A 16,512-nucleotide genomic window follows, 5' to 3' on the forward strand; every position below is an offset into this window, starting at 1 on the left:
AGGATCAACCAGTTATTGAATCTTCAATGGTGTGAAAAAGTGTTCGCCCTCTTCCTGATTTTTTGCATGTTTGTCACACTTAAATGTTTCGGAACATCAAACCAATTTAAATATTAGTCAGAGACAACACAGTTAAACACAAAATGCTGTTTTTAAATGAAGGTGTTTATTATTAAGGGAGAAAAAAATCCAAACCTACACGTTCCTGTGTGAAACAGTGATTGCCCCCTTGTTAAAACATGCCGTCGCTGTGGTTTCTGACACCTGAGTACACTGTCTCTAGCCACACCCAGGCCTGATTATTACCACACCTGTTCTCAATCAAGACATCACTTAAATAGAACCTGCTTGACAAAGTGAAAGATCTCCACAAAAAGATTCTTAATATCTACACATCATGCAGAGATCCAAAGAAATTCAGGAACAATTGAGAAAGAAGGTAACTGAGATCTATCTGTCTGAAAATGGTTATAAAGCCGTTTCCAAAGCTTTAGGAATCGAGTGAACCATAGTGAGAGCCATTGTCCACAAATGGCAAAGACATGGAACAGTGGTGAACCTTCCCAGGAGTGACCGGTCGCCAAAAATTACCACAAGAGCGCAGCGACGACTCATCCAAGAGGTCACAAAAGACCCACAACCACATCCAAAGAACTGCAGGCCTCAGTTAAGGTCAGTGTTCGTGCCTCCACCATCAGAAAGAGACTGGGCAAAAATGTTCCTAGAAGAAAAACACTGCTGAGCAAAAAGAACGTTAAAGCTCGTCTCAACTTTTCCAGAACACATCTTGATGATTCCCAAGACTTTTGGGAAAACATTCTGTGGACCAATGAGACAAAAGTTGAACTCTTTGGAAGGTGTGTGTCCCAGTACATCTGGCGTAAAAGAAACACTGCATTCCAGAAAAAGAACATTATACTAACAGTAAAACATGGTGGAGGTAGTGTGATGGTCAGGGCCTGGAAGACTTGCTGTGATAAATGGAACCATGAATTCTGCTGTCTACCAAAAGATCCTGAAGGAGAATATCCAGCCCTCTGTTCGTGACCTCAAGCTGAAATGAACTTGGGTTCTGCAGCAGGACAATGATCCAAAACACACCAGCAAATCCAGCTCTGAACGATTGAAGAAAAACAAAATGAAGTCTTTGGAGTAGCCTAGTCAAAGTCCTTACCTGAATCTGATTGAGATGCTGTGGCTGATCTTAAAAAGGCTGTTTATGCTGGAAAACCCTCCAATGTCTCTGCATTACAACAATTCTGTAAAGATGAGTGTAGACAAAATTCCACCACAGCTCTGTAAAAGAGAAAAGTTGTCACAAACGCTTGGTTGCAGTTGTTGCTGCTAAGGGCGGCCCAACCAGCTATTAGGTTTAGGGGTAATCACTTTTTCACACAGGGCCATGTAGGTTTGGATTTTTTCTCCCTTAATAATAAAAACACTTATTTTAAAAATAGCATTTTGTGTTTACCTGTGTTTGTCTTTGACTAATATTTTAATTGGTTTGATGTTCTGAAACATTTAAGTGTGACAAACATGCAAAAAAAAATAATGAAATCAGGAAGGAGGCAAACACTTTTTTTTAATAAAACCATGCAAACATAAGTTTTTGTGTGGTTTTAGCTTAAGCAGACTGTGTTTGTCTATTGTTGGGACGTAGATGAAGATCAGAACACATTTAAAGATCAATTTAAGCAGAAATCCAGGTAATCCCAAAGGGTTTACTTACGTTTTCTTGCATCTGTACGTCTGCTATGTTCTTGCTGGAGTGTGGAATGGTATGTGTTTATATTTCTCTACATCCAATCACAAACAGATTCAAGCTATCTGGATGGGGAGATTTATCTGGATAGGGGTAACGAGGCTATTTTTAAGAAGAAAAGACCCTAAAGGTGTCGGACGACCTTTACGATGCTCGAAACACGTCGTACAGATTGCGTGATGAGAGCGTTCCCGTTGTTTGGAGGGGTTTTGGACGCTCTGTTCTCGCTTTTCTCTGGGGAAATGGTAATTAATTGAAATCATTTCCATGTGTAAAGCTGGCCGGGTGCCTCCTCGCGCCGCGGTGTCGGCGGGTCGATGGGTATTTGGAGCGTACAGTGGACACGGCTGATAACAACTCCAGTCACACTGCGGTAAATGATTGCCAAAGCTGTGGGAGATTGGGGTTTGGGGGGTTCGGAGGGGTTTGGGGGGGTGAAAACGAGGAACGAGTAAAGAGGAAGAGGCGGCAGACTCAAGGGCAGGAGAGCCGGAGGAGAGGAAGCGAGGGATAAGCGAGTGGAGGATGAAGAAGAGGAGGAGGAAGGGAGCGTTTCTCGGTGGATGACATTCTGGCAGCCGGGGCCTGATGGTCAGCAGCCGCAAAATTGAAATATTTCAGGTGATTCAAGGCTGACCACATTTTTCATTCTTTTTTTTTCATTCCCCCCCTCCTCTCTCTCTCTCGCTCATCCTCTCCCTTTCACTCGCTCTCTCTCTCCGCCTCTCTGAATTATCAAAAGGTTGACTGTAGGAATCAAACAGTCTCCTTGGGGAGAGTTCAGGCGTGCCTTTTAGTTTCATCCTCAGTGCTCGCTCAGAAAGAGAGAGAGAGAGGAAACGAGTGAGAGGGTGAGGGGGGGGGGGGAAGAAGAGGATTTGTACATTTGAAGAGCCACTAAACCCTAAACCATATATTTTTCACTAATGGCTGAAATGTGTTCCTCTGAAGTAAAATAAATATATTGAAATACCATTCGCGCTTAATTATATAAACCTTTGCTGTACTTTAAAAAACGCTTTTATTATTGGGGTAATTTCTGCCTCTGCAGCGCCCCCACAGGTCTAGCTGTGCTACAGGCGAGGATGACATGTCCGTGTACTTTGGTACGCAGACACATCACAATATGCAAATCATGCAATCAACAAAACCCCTCCATTGGTGATGTCTAACAATTATCTGAGTCTCTCTGCTATCAGAGGCATACTGCTCAGCCCAATCAGCTCTCCATTCTGCCCCGCCCCTAAACCCATACATCACTCGGTGCCCCTCCCAAAACTACTTCTCTACTACACATTCATTCTAAACACATCTAGACAAATAGTTTGCAGTTAATAAAAAAAATAGCTGCATCCAAAAGGAAGTATGGGATTGTTTTTTCGCTTTTGATTTTGCGTTGCTTGTGTCATGGTGGAGATAACCATCGAATCAGTGAGTGGAGGCCTTATGGTTAGCACCAACATAAATGTCTCGTTGTCAGTTATCACACATCCTGAAAGCCTGGTATCTTGGTTTTGGGTGCCGAAACATGCATTAAACATCCGTTACACACTACGTCTGTATGTATAGATCAATAAATATCACTCATATCAGCCTAATTTTATCTTTTCAGAACAGCATTACAATTCCACACTTAGTACTGGGTGCAGCTATTTTTGGATGATAAGCAAATAAAAAAATAAAGAGAAAAAAGCAAGAGAAAGAACCAAAGAGAGAAGGAAAAAGAGAAAGTGAAAAGAGACTAAGAAATAAACAGAAAATACAGGAAAAGTGTGTGTGGGAAAGAGAAAGAGAGAGAGAGAGAAAAAGAAAGTGAGACAGACAAAGAGAGAAAAAGAATTGAGAAAAAAAAAACAAGACAGAAATAAAGCAAGAGAAAAAGGGAGCAGAAGACAGGGAAAAAGAGAGAGAGGGACAAAGGGAGAGGAAGAAAAAACGGTGTTTAAGAAAGACACAGAAATAGAGAAATGGACCAAAAGTAGGAGAGAGAAAGAATGAGAGAAAAAAAAACATGGAAGAGAGAAAGAGCAAGAAAGAAAGGAAAAAAGAAACATAAAATTGGCATAGAAAGCGTGAGAGAAAAAGGTTGAGGAAGAGAGAAAGAGAAACATAAAAGATGACACAGAAAAGAGAAAAAATATATAGTCAGAAAGATTGAAATAAAAAAGACAGAAAGAGTGAAGGAGAAAGGGAGAGGACAAGAGTGCCTCAGAGCAAAAGAAAGAGTGAGAAACAGAGAGTTGAAAAGAAAAAACATGACAGAACGAAAGCAAGAGAAAAAGGGAGCAGAAAAGAGAAAAAGAAACAAAAGAGAGAGAAAGAAAAAGGTGTTTAAGAAAGACCAAAAGTAGGAGAAAGAAAAACATGTAAGAGAGAAAGAGCAAGAAAGAAAGCAAAAAAAGAAACAGAAAGAGACATAGAAAGCTTGAGAGAAAAATGGAGAGGAAGAGAAAAAGAGAAACAAAAAAGATAAGACAGATATAAAGAGAGACAGAAAGAGTAAGGGAGAAAAGGAGAGAGTGTCTCAGAGCAAGAGAGAAAAATATATGGCAGACAGAAAGAGAGGAGAGGAAAAGACAATAAGAAAAAGAAAGACAGAGAGAAGAATACATTCAGATAAGAAGATAGAAAAGACAGATAGAAAAAGAGCGAGTACAGAAAAGAGTGAGAGAAAGGAATACAGAAGAGAGAGGGAAATGGGGGAGAACATGAGAGAAAGAGCAAAAAGGGGATGATAGAGAAATAGAAACAGAATCAGAGAAAGAAATAGAACAGAAAGAAAGGGAGAAGAATGAAGAAAGTGTCTGACACAGAAAGAAAGAAAAGAACCAGAAGAGAGAACGAAAGAGAGGAAAAAAGGGAAAGTGTGTGTATGTGAGTGATACAGAAAGAGAGAGAGAAATAGAAACAGAGTGAGAGAAAAAGGGAGAGGAAGAAGAGCATGTCAGAAGGAAAAAAAGAACTGGAAGAAAGAGAGGAAAACATGAGAGGGAAAGGGAAAGTGTGAGTTAGAAAGAAACAGAAGTAGAAAGAGAAAAAGATAAAAAGAAAGGTACAAATAAGAGGAAGAGCGTGTCTCTGAACAAAAGAGAAACAGAGGAGAGAAAAAAGAAAACATGAAAGACTGAAATAGGTTTAGAGAGAAAGAAAGAGTGTCTTGGAGCAAAAGAGACAAAAAGCAAGAGAAAGAAAAAGAAAGAGGACAGAAATAGAAAGTGTGAAAAAAGCGACAAAGTGAAAAAGAAAAAGAAATAAAGACAGAATGGAAGGAAGGAAGAGGTGAAAGAAAGAGAGAGGAAAAGAAAGTCTCAGAAAGAAACAAAACCATGGAAAGGAGAAAAAATAGAAAAATATAAAAGGGAGAGGAAAGAAATAAAGACAGAAATAGAAAGAGGGAGAGAAACAAAGAGAAAAGAAGAGTTGAGAAAACATGAGAAAGAGAAACAGAAAAAAAAGAAAGTGAGAAAGGGAGAGGAAGAGAGTGCCTTCTGTCTCTTTCTAAATCAGGAAATAGAAAGAGACAGAAAGAGAGAGTGCCGTGGACCAATTGAGAAGGAAGGAGAGAGGACAGAAAATAGAAATAGAGTGAGAGAAAAAGGGAAACAAAAAAGGAAGAGGAGAGAAAGAACATAAAGAGCAAGAAAGAGAGGGATAAAAAAGAGAAATATAAACAAAAAGAGAGTAAGAGAAAAGGGAGAGGGTGTTACAGAAAGAGAGAAAACGACCGAAAGAAGGAGAGAGAAGAGAAAGAATGAGAGAGAAAAAAGGAGGGGAAAAAAGAGAGAAGGGAAATTGTGTGTAAGGGAGAGACACGGAGAGAAACAGAAGTAGAGAGAGAGAGAGAGAAAAGAAAAGGAACAATGAGAGCATCTCAGAGACACAGAAAGAGAAAATAACTGAAAAAAGAGAGAAGTAGAGAGAGAGAGCAAAGAGAGAGAGAGTATCAGAAAGAGAGAGAAACAGAAGTAGAGAGAGAGAGAGAAAAAGGAAAAGGAACAATAAGAGCATCTCAGAGACACAGAAAGTGAAAAGAACTGAAAAAGGAGAGAGAAGTAAAGAGAGAGAAAAGAGAAAAAGGGAATAAAAGAGAGAACACTTGAGAATCTGCAGGCGGGCGGTGTTGGCGCTGTATCTTTAAGAGGCCTCTGTTACATGCTGTTGATTAGTTTTACTGAGTGGGTTCGCAGAGACCAATAAATTAAATAGGAATAAATTAAAAATCAACTGTAGCAGAAAATTGCTTGGAAAACAACCCCCTCCCCATTAAAATATGTATAGTAATGCCTTTTATGTCTGGCAACATGGGATTAGATATCACTGTAAATTAACACGCCATCCGACCGTAGTCGAGAACTTTTCACTTTTAACAAGGACTCGTGAAAAAAGCATTTACTCCAGTGTGTTCGCTAATTAATTTGATATTCAAATGAGTTCACGGATTATAATTGCAAATATCCAGAATAAGAGTAGTTCGGCTGGGTGCGGGTTCGGGTTCGGGGGGGGTGAAGGTGAGAGGAGGAGGAGGAGGAGGAGTGGTGTCAACAAAGATTGATGAAGCTTGTGCTTTGAAAAAACAGCATCTGTTTTAGATGTTTACTGGAGGCGGAGCCTACGTCTCTGCACCAGTCTGGGCACACGTGGGTAGTGATGGAACTAAACACTTTTTTCTGATATAAAACTGATCAAATTGCAGATACAAATACTGATAAAAAGGCTTTTTTTTATTTATTATTAGTGCTATGATAAAGGTAACATGATGAAGAGTATACACAAGTGCATTTAATGTAAATGCAATCTAAAGTCATTTATTTGACACACTTTATATACAAACACACCATAGTTTTCTTTCAAATTAAATATACAATTTTTTATTAAATATTTAAAAAGAAAAAAAAAACCTAAATATGTTAAATATTAATTTCAGGGCTCTAGACAATTTTTTTGCACTGGTTGCGCAGGAGACTTTTATTTTGACACGTAGCGTAGTGGATTAGCTGTGATGGCTAACGGCTAACCGGCGATGCTAACTGTATTTCCAAGCTTTATTAGTGCTGGATAGAGTGAGGAGGATCTGTGGTTTGATATTAGATGTGGATTATTTACTGTAGTTTACTTAAGAGAGTTATTCTTTTTACATTTAAAACACCAGAATGAAGCTAATGGCTCAGTGCTAGCTAGGCTAACAGACTGCAGATGTTAATGGAGATGGCTAACAGCTAACTGGCGATGCTAACTGTATTTCTGAACTAAATTAATCTCTGTTTTTAATAACAGATATTTGTGCTGGTTAGTGTTTGTAGATCCTGTGGTTTTATAGGATATGAGGATTATGATTATAGTTTACTCCAGTCTGTAGTTTAATACCTTTACAACACCAGAATGCAGCTGTGGATGATAATGCTAATGCTAGCTAGGCTAACAGACTACTGGTGTTAATCTGTTCACCCCTCGAACGCTGAATTTATAAATATTACATGAAGCCGTTCTGCTGTTCGGCGTTTTAAAAGTGAAAAATCTCCAGATAATTGATTTTTTTTTGTAGATAATCAGCAAAATTTACTCAGTTAAATTTACTCAGTCAGGCGCAGACTGAAGCTGCTGGGGGTTCAGGGTAAACTGTGGAACTGGAATCCGGATCAGTGATGAGTTTCGTATTAACGCTACGGCGGGCTTATTGTTCAGTTCAAGCTGTGGACTGGAGTATGGATCTGTATTTGTATCGGCCGTGATCGCCCGATATCTGATCCGTTAAATTACATCAATATCGACCTCGATACGATACTGTCGGCTTCACCAACATGCGGAGAAGATCTGATCGGGTTCATTCTGTTGCTAGACCTGACATATTACACATGCCAAAAGTCATGGGACAGGAGGATCACAAAGTTTTACCTTAGGGGGACGACTTGAGAATGCAGACACCTGTTTGTACTGTTGTGAGGTATGAAGTTGTGAGGTTTTATCTTGTGAGTGAGGCTCTGTTCCAATGTCTACGCTGCATCCTTGGTGGGCCACTACGTTATAGCAGTAGCGGTAGGTCAAAATATCGATATTGTGATATATCGGGAAAAAAAACAAAAAAAAAAAACAATAATAATTTTATATATATATATATATATATATATATATATATATATATATATATATATATATATTTTTTTTTTTTTTTTTTTTCCACCCTCCTCCTATGTGTACATAAATAAATATATACATAAATAAATGAATGAATAAATAATCGACATGTGGCTTCTCTAAGCCCCTTACTTAGACTTACTAAAAAGTTACTACTTCAATACTTACTCCACATGGTGGCGCTATAATCAAATGAATAGTTAATAAACCTGCAGTGTCAGAATATTGTTTTTTAAATTGTGTGAAACTGAAACACCAATAAATCCATAATTCCTGGTGTTTGATTATTCAGTATAGACTATTTTATCTTCTTTAGTAACAGATGTTGTAAATTATCGTAGAGCATCGTATTGCTGCGATACAGTACCAGTCAAAAAAAAACAAAACTTAAATTTAGTGTTTTTTCATATTTTAAATTGTTCTTCATCGTAGATTAATACTAAAGTCATTCCAAACTATTAAGAAAAATATATTGGCTGTGACCGAAATGGCTCCCTATTTACTAGTTAGGGCACTATTGAGAATGTCAGCTATTTTTCTTTGAGTGTCCGAATCATAAGGGGGGATTTGAACGTGATTTTGAGGGCACTACAAACTCCCATAATGCATCATGATTTATAGTAAACTTTGCTGCTTACTAAGCGAGCTGAACGTGTCCCAAAATGCTTTGCGGGTCTCGCTACTAAGCAACAGACAGCCGAAGAAACGGAGCGGACAGCGAGCCACCAGGGTTGCCAGATTGTTACAGTGGGATTCAGATAGAACTAATTCACAGGATAAAATGTGTTTCAAATCCGCCAAAATACTGAGAAAACCAACCAAACAGCTGATGTTCGTCATATTAACAATATTACAGGGTTTATTCCAACATGATCCTAACTAACATACCATAAATATCTTAAATATCACTGATTACAAAAAATGATATTTAAATGAGTTTATCTGCATATTTGTATTATGTGTTTTGTGCCTTGTATCATTGGACACACAAAACAAAAACGTAAAAACAGTATATAAAAACAATCTTGCAAGCAATGAAAGAAAGAAATAACTTACGAACATATAATAATAAATATAAACACAGCTTCAAATTTCCATCAGCAGGACTAAAAGCTCTGTCTCTGCAGGGTTAGATATCTAACTATAACACTGATGAGTACCCTTTCCATCAGCAGGACTAAAAGCTCTGTCTCTGCCAGGTTAGATATCTAACTATAACACTGATAAGTACCCTTTCCATCAGCAGGACTAAAAGCTCTGTCTCTGCAGGGTTAGATATCTAACTATAACACTGATAAGTACCCTTTCCATCAGCAGGACTAAAAGCTCTGTCTCTGCAGGGTTAGATATCTAACTATAACACTGATGAGTACCCTTTCCATCAGCAGGACTAAAAGCTCTGTCTCTGCCAGGTTAGATATCTAACTATAACACTGATAAGTACCCTTTCCATCAGCAGGACTAAAAGCTCTGTCTCTGCAGGGTTAGATATCTAACTATAACACTGATAAGTACCCTTTCCATCAGCAGGACTAAAAGCTCTGTCTCTGCAGGGTTAGATATCTAACTACAACACTGAGGAGTTAAATTTCCAAACTCTTTACACTTGGTAGTTTTGTTCACCTGTCAAATCACAGCTTTTCTCCAAACAATTTCAGACACAATTCGACATTTGGCATGAAACCACCCAATCTGGCAACAGTGCGAGCCGGTGTACGCTGCTATTTTTAAGGTTTTCTTCATGCAGTTCAGTAATGTGAGGATCATCTTTTAAACGGCGTAAATATAACAAACAGATAAATGACTTGATGATCAGCTCAGAGCTTCACTATCTTTAATTCAGAGCTCAGTTCATTGTGTTTATGGAGTTTTAAACACGGCTCAACCCCTCTCTCACCTGTGTGTGTTTTAATGCGACCGGTGCTGGCGCATGATAATGATGTTAGTGTCCAAATTCACTCCCGTTTTATCACTAATTAGTGAACTTATTAGTATCTCCCTACATAGCGCAACACTAATGAGGGAGTAGGGAGCCGTTTCGGTCACAGCCATTGAATTATTTTGTAAATAAATGAGTCACCTGGAATTCAGGCTTTCAGTTAACAGCTGTGCTGAACTCATCAAGAGTTAATTACTTGAATTTATTGTCTCTTAATAAAGTGTTTGAGAGCATCAGTTAAAGTAAAGTAGTGAAGAGGTAGAGTTACAGGTATACAGTGAATTTACAGCTCTATTTGAGTCATTTCTAATCTACATTAAATCCATGTTTTAATAACTAAGAATTTTTTTAAATGAGAAAGGTACAATCATATAAAACAGATAAATATTTTACCATACTAAACCCCAAATTCACTAAACATACAAATTACAGAAATGAAAATCAATATCTACAACTTATTGATTGATAAATGCACAAAACACAGCCAAATAAATACGTTTGTCTGGTCTTTTAAATGAATTAAAAAATATACTCCAAAAATAATTGGATATTTCTCACCGTGTCTGGCTGAAATGGTCCTTAGAAATCTTTAGAAATCCTTGGAAATGTAGTAAAAAGCCGAAGCTCCAGTGAAATTGTTGTAGATTGTTGCAAGATTTGTCCATAGAAGTCAAAGAAAAGAACAAAAATAAAAACAAGAAACTTTCAGAACACAAAACTTCAATAAGTACAAATAAGTACATCAATTTTTCTAACACAAATAATTAAACTACTTACGTTGAGCTTTGAGCTTCAAGTTTCTCAAACACCAGCTTCCTCTGAACCTCCATTGTTGCCACATGGCTTCCATTTTTGGATGGCTTGTAATCTGGAGAGAGAAAACAGTACTGCCCCCAAAGGTCGGGGTAGGAATTACCACTACAATAAAACAAATAAATAAAATAAAATAAAAGTCTAAAAACTAAAGTCTTTTTACTCACAGAATAGGATTTTATAAAGACTGGGGATCTTTTTTATGGGTTTCCTTATTTTATTTTCATTTGATTTATTTTATTATTATTATTATTATTATTATTATTATTATTATTATTATTATAGTTTTTTATATTATTTTTATTATTTTTAATAGTTTTGTATTATTGCTTTTTAACTTATTTTGATTTGATTTTATTGTTATTACTATTATTTTTATTATTATTATTTCTTTAATTTTTGTTAGTTCATTTATTTATTTGAATTTTTATTGTATTATGTAAAAGTTAGTTTTAGCTAATTTTAACTCATTTTTGTTGTATTAGTCTTACTTTCTTTTGATCTTAATTTTTTTGTCAATTAAACCATACTTAATTATAATCATTAAATGTATTTATTTATTTATTTATTTTCTATTTTATTCTAATTCTTTTTTTTATCTATTTTTTTATATTTTATTTACTGCTATTTTACAATAATTAAATTTAGCTTTTATTTTCTGTCATGTCAATCCCTGTTTCTGTAAATGCTCAGCTCCATTGAAAATTGATTGATTGATTGATTAAAATATCACCAAAACTGCAGATCTGTCCTCAAACATAAATCTGATCCTTAAAACATTCTAAAATATAATTCTAACATATTCTAGTTTCTTTAACACTATTCTTTTACAGAATAATTCAGCATGTCTTCCTGTAGAGCTTTAATATTGTCTTCAATATTGAATTTGCAATGTAAAAAATCATAAAAAAGATAAAAAGAAAACACTTTGAATGTGAAAACGTGGTTTTAAACAATTGCATGGTACAGTACATCCTTCAGATATGAAAAATAAAATAATTATGCATGCATGTTGACATGACACTGAACAAAAGTAAGTCTAAATTCTACTTTAACTCTATTATAAGACAACAGCAGCGATTACTGCAGCCTCAATCTGCCACAACAGTTTAACCAGCGCGTTTTATAAAGCAGTGCAGGCAGCAGCAGCAGCAGCATTCACGTTTCAGCTCCTTAACAACCTCATAATTCAGAGACTCCAGCGACACTCTGCAGAAAAATTTACACCAGAAACAACATAATGAGTTTAATGAGAAACGTTTCTGTTTACCGCAGTATATGATGGCAGATGAAAACTTGTCCTCACAAGTCGAGAGAAAAAGGATACGCTCTGTTTCCCAGAGGCCTGCAGATATTTCAACAACTGCCACTGATGTTTCTCACAGAAAAGCTCAAATCCTGCGCTTCTAACACGAGAATAATGTGAATTACTAACAACACTGGGGCTTTAGCTTCAGTAAAGTATGTCTGAACTGGGGCTGTACAAATAATCGTTTTTTTATTCTTATCGTGATACGAGTTTTCACATAACACACACGGAAAGATCTGCAATAACATCATAAATCACAACAGCAACATGGAGATGGGAGTGATATTATTGCCAAAAGGTAGAGGTAGAGTGAAGAAGAGTGAGTTAGAGAGAGGTAGATCAAGGTGAAGTGAGGTAGAGGCATAGTGAGGATAGAATGAAGTAGAGTGAAATAGGAGCAGAGAGAAGTAGAGTGAAGTAGAGTGAGACAGAGACGTAGAGCGAGGTGGAGTGAGGTAGAGGCAGAGTGAGGGTAGATAGAAGTAGAGTGAGATAGAGGTGGAGTGAGGGCAGAATGAAGTAGAGTGAGGTAGAGGCAGAGTGAACTAAAAAGAGGTAGACCGAAGTAGAGTGAGATAGATGTAGAGCGCGGTGGGGTGAGGTAGAGGCAGAGTGAGGGTAGATAGAAGTAGAGTGAGACAGAGACGTAGAGCGAGGTGGAGTGAGGTAGAGGCAGAGTGAGGGTAGATAGAAGTAGAGTGAGACAGAGACGTAGAGCGAGGTGGGGTGAGGTAGAGGCAGAGTGAGGGTAGATAGAAGTAGAGTGAGACAGAGACATAGAGCGAGGTGGAGTGAGGTAGAGGCAGAGTGAGGGTAGAATGAAGTAGAGTGAGACAGAGACGTAGAGCGAGGTGGAGTGAGGTAGAGGCAGAGTGAGGGTAGAATGAAGTAGAGTGAGACAGAGACGTAGAGCGAGGTGGAGTGAGGTAGAGGCAGAGTGAGGGTAGAATGAAGTAGAGTGAGGCAGAGACGTAGATCGAGGTGGAGTGAGGTAGAGGCAGAGTGAGGGTAGAATGAAGTAGAGTGAGACAGAGACGTAGAGCGAGGTGGGGTGAGGTAGAGGCAAAGTGAGGGTAGATAAAAGTAGAGTGAGATAGAGGCAGAGTGAGGGTGGAATGAAGTACAGTGAAATAGAGGCAGAGAGAAGTAGAGTGAAGTAGAGTGAGACAGAGACATAGAGCAAGGTGGAGTGAGGTAGAGGCAGAGTGAGGGTAGAATGAAGTAGAGTGAGATAGAAACGTAGAGCGAGGTGGAGTGAGGTAGAGGCAGAGTGAGGGTAGAATGAAGTAGAGTGAGACAGAGACGTAGAGCGAGGTGGGGTGAGGTAGAGGCAAAGTGAGGGTAGATAAAAGTAGAGTGAGATAGAGGCAGAGTGAGGGTGGAATGAAGTACAGTGAAATAGAGGCAGAGAGAAGTAGAGTGAAGTAGAGTGAGACAGAGACATAGAGCTAGGTGGAGTGAGGTAGAGGCAGAGTGAGGGTAGAATAAGTTAGAGTGAGATAGAGGCGGAGTGAGGGTAGATAGAAGTAGAGTGAGACAGAGACGTAGAGCGAGGTGGAGTGAGGTAGAGGCAGAGTGAGGGTAGAATAAGTTAGAGTGAGATAGAGGCGGAGTGAGGGTAGATAGAAGTAGAGAGAGACAGAGACGTAGAGCGAGGTGGAGTGAGGTAGAGGCAAATTGAGGTTAGAATGAAGTAGAGTGAGATAGAGGTAGAGTGAACTAAAAAGAGGTAGACCGAAATGGAGTGAGGTAGTGCAAGGTAGAGGCAGAGTGATGGTAGAGTGAAGTAGAGTGAGGTAACATTGAATAGAGAGAAGTTAACTGAGATAGAGTTAGATATAGTTAAAGTGAACTAGAGAGAGGTAGCGCGAGGTAGAGGCAGATCGAGGTAGAGTAAAGTAGAACTATGTAGAGTGAGGTGGCATTGGATAGAGTGAGGTAGGGTGAAGTAGAGTGAAATAGAATGAGGTAGAGTGAGGTAGAGGTCCACAATAAACACTTACATCAACCTAATTTCTATCCTAAATAATCCAATTCTGCAGAAGCTTTTTAACGACTATACCTGTCTGTTCAGGGTTTAATCTGCTAAAGGACATTTAGGTGTGACATGTCTTTTTTTTGTTAATTTCAGAAAACAAAAAATAAAAAAAATAAAACTTGTGCACTCAATTCTTGTTTTTGTTCTCTTTTTCTCAAACGACTATTGTACATAAAAAAACAGACTGTTAAAGAAGCCAAATTTGGCCTCTAGGCTACGATATTTTTAATGAGCGTGTTTTTTTATTTTTTATTTTATTTTAGCATTAATACAATTATCTTCATACCAACATATTTAAAAACAATTACCGTCCAAACCTCAGGACACCAGCATGCTGAAGGGGATCGGGGACATCAGTGTGTGCGATGAGCTCCCACAGATAACGTCCCCTCCATGTTGGGAGTGACATTGTAGCCGCATTAGCTCATTACTACAATGTCACGGGCCGAGCGTTGTGGGGACAGGGTGCATTATGGGATGGGATGGGGTGGGGTATGGTGGGGGGCTCAGCTGCAGGTATCGGATCTCTGTATAGGAGCTGATTAATTAAAGCCAGGCGGACACTGTGCGATTTTAGCCCGATTTTAAGCCCGATCTGGTCGGATGCGACTGAATTTCATGATCGGGCCGAATTTTAGCTTGATCGTGCAGTGTGAGAGGGGAAGCGATGTCCGATTAATTGTAATTCAGTGTGTGCAGATGAATCGCAGGCGTTGGTCATACACGACAAACGATTCAAACGTGCAGTGTGAGCTCTCCAGAACGCATCCGATTACAAAAATCGCACAGTGTCCGCCTGGCTTAAGGGAGCCTCCATTAAGGTTATTGAGATGCAGCTCCGCTGGATGAGGAGATGCTGGGGCTGGAATTGGGGCGAGAGACAAAAGGAAGTCTATCTCTCTCTCTGGTGACATTAGCACCCCTGCACCCTCATCATCCCCAGGGTCGCACCGCAGGTCCCATCTCCACCTCCACCTCCAGGATCTAAAAGAAGCCACCAAGTTCTAATCCTGCCCTGCCCCTCCCTCTCCCCCCGGTGCCCATCTGTCAGTCTATACAGCTGGAGATGAGCAGGAAGGAGATTCTTGTTCCAACTGGCCGCCTTTCTAATTTCCTCTGCCTCCATGGGCTCGTCCCAAACAAACGCCCCCTTTCTTAGCCGCCATGCTCCCCTGCTTGTTGCGCTGCGCTCCCCCAATTTTACCAGAAAAATAACTTTTAACTTGCCTAAAACCTTTCAGGTGCAAAAAGATGAGCTCTCTATACAACCTGTGTTACAATACTCTATGCTATTCTACTCTATTAACCTACAATATGCTTAAGAACTCTATACTACATTATACTCCCTACACTACCCCATTACCATACACGACCCTAAATTATCCTATACTACCCAATACAAGCATATATTTTCCTATATTACTATGTGCTACAACAGGGGTCGGCATTCAAGATATTTTCCAAGTCATTACGTGGCGGACCACAAGCGGGGTTTGGGTTGAAGGAAAAAAATAAAGGGGATCAAACCCGTGTCATCAGGGTCGCGACCCAACACACCACCGCTGCCCTGGCTAGTGAATTGGGACACGGACGGGAAAAAATGTCATTTTAGGGAGATAAGGAGCCCGAGAACGAGCGGAAAAACAAGAACGACTTGAAACTAAAGTCACGCCAGAGAGAGACAGGGGAGGCATGTAAACAAAAGCTCACCAGAGAAGCTTTTTATTTATTTTTTTTTTTTTTTCATTATAGGTCAAACAAGCTTACGGGCCAGATGCTTCATGCTTTTGGGCCGCATCTGGCCCGCCTTTTGCGGACCTCTGACCTACACTATGATGAAGAACTCTATACTACATTATATTTCCTACACTACCCCATTACCATACACTACCCTAAATTATCCTATACTACCCAATACAACCATATATCTCTCTATATTACTATGTGCTACAACAGGGGTCGGCAATCAAGATATTTTCCAAGTCATTACGTGGCGGACCACAAGCGAGGTGGGGTTTGGGTTGAAGGAAAAAAATAAATAAAGGGGATCAAACCCGTGTCGGCAGGGTCGCGATCCAATACACTACCACTGCCCTGGCTAGTAAAATTGGGACATGGCCGGGAAAAAAAATTATTTTAAGGAGATAAGGAGCCCGAGAACGAGCAGAAAAACGTGACAGAGAGAGACAGGGGAGGAATGTAAACAAAAGCTCACCAGAGAAGCTTTTTATTTATTTATTTATTTTTTTCATTATAGGTCAAACAAGCTTACGGGCCAGATGTTTCATGCTTGCAGGCCTTTTTTTGCGGGCCCGCCTTTTGCGGACATTTGATGAAGAACTCTATACTACATTATATTTCCTACACTACCCCAAATGATCCTATAATATGCTTCCTATATTACCCTATTAACCTACACCACAATAAATGTCCCTATACTACCCTATACAACTACATATTCCCCTATACAACTTTGCACTTTCCATACTCCCTACATTACTCTATTCCATTCTAGACTA

Source organism: Astyanax mexicanus, chromosome 16 (assembly GCF_023375975.1).
Source record: "Astyanax mexicanus isolate ESR-SI-001 chromosome 16, AstMex3_surface, whole genome shotgun sequence".
Classification (NCBI taxonomy): domain Eukaryota; kingdom Metazoa; phylum Chordata; class Actinopteri; order Characiformes; family Acestrorhamphidae; genus Astyanax; species Astyanax mexicanus.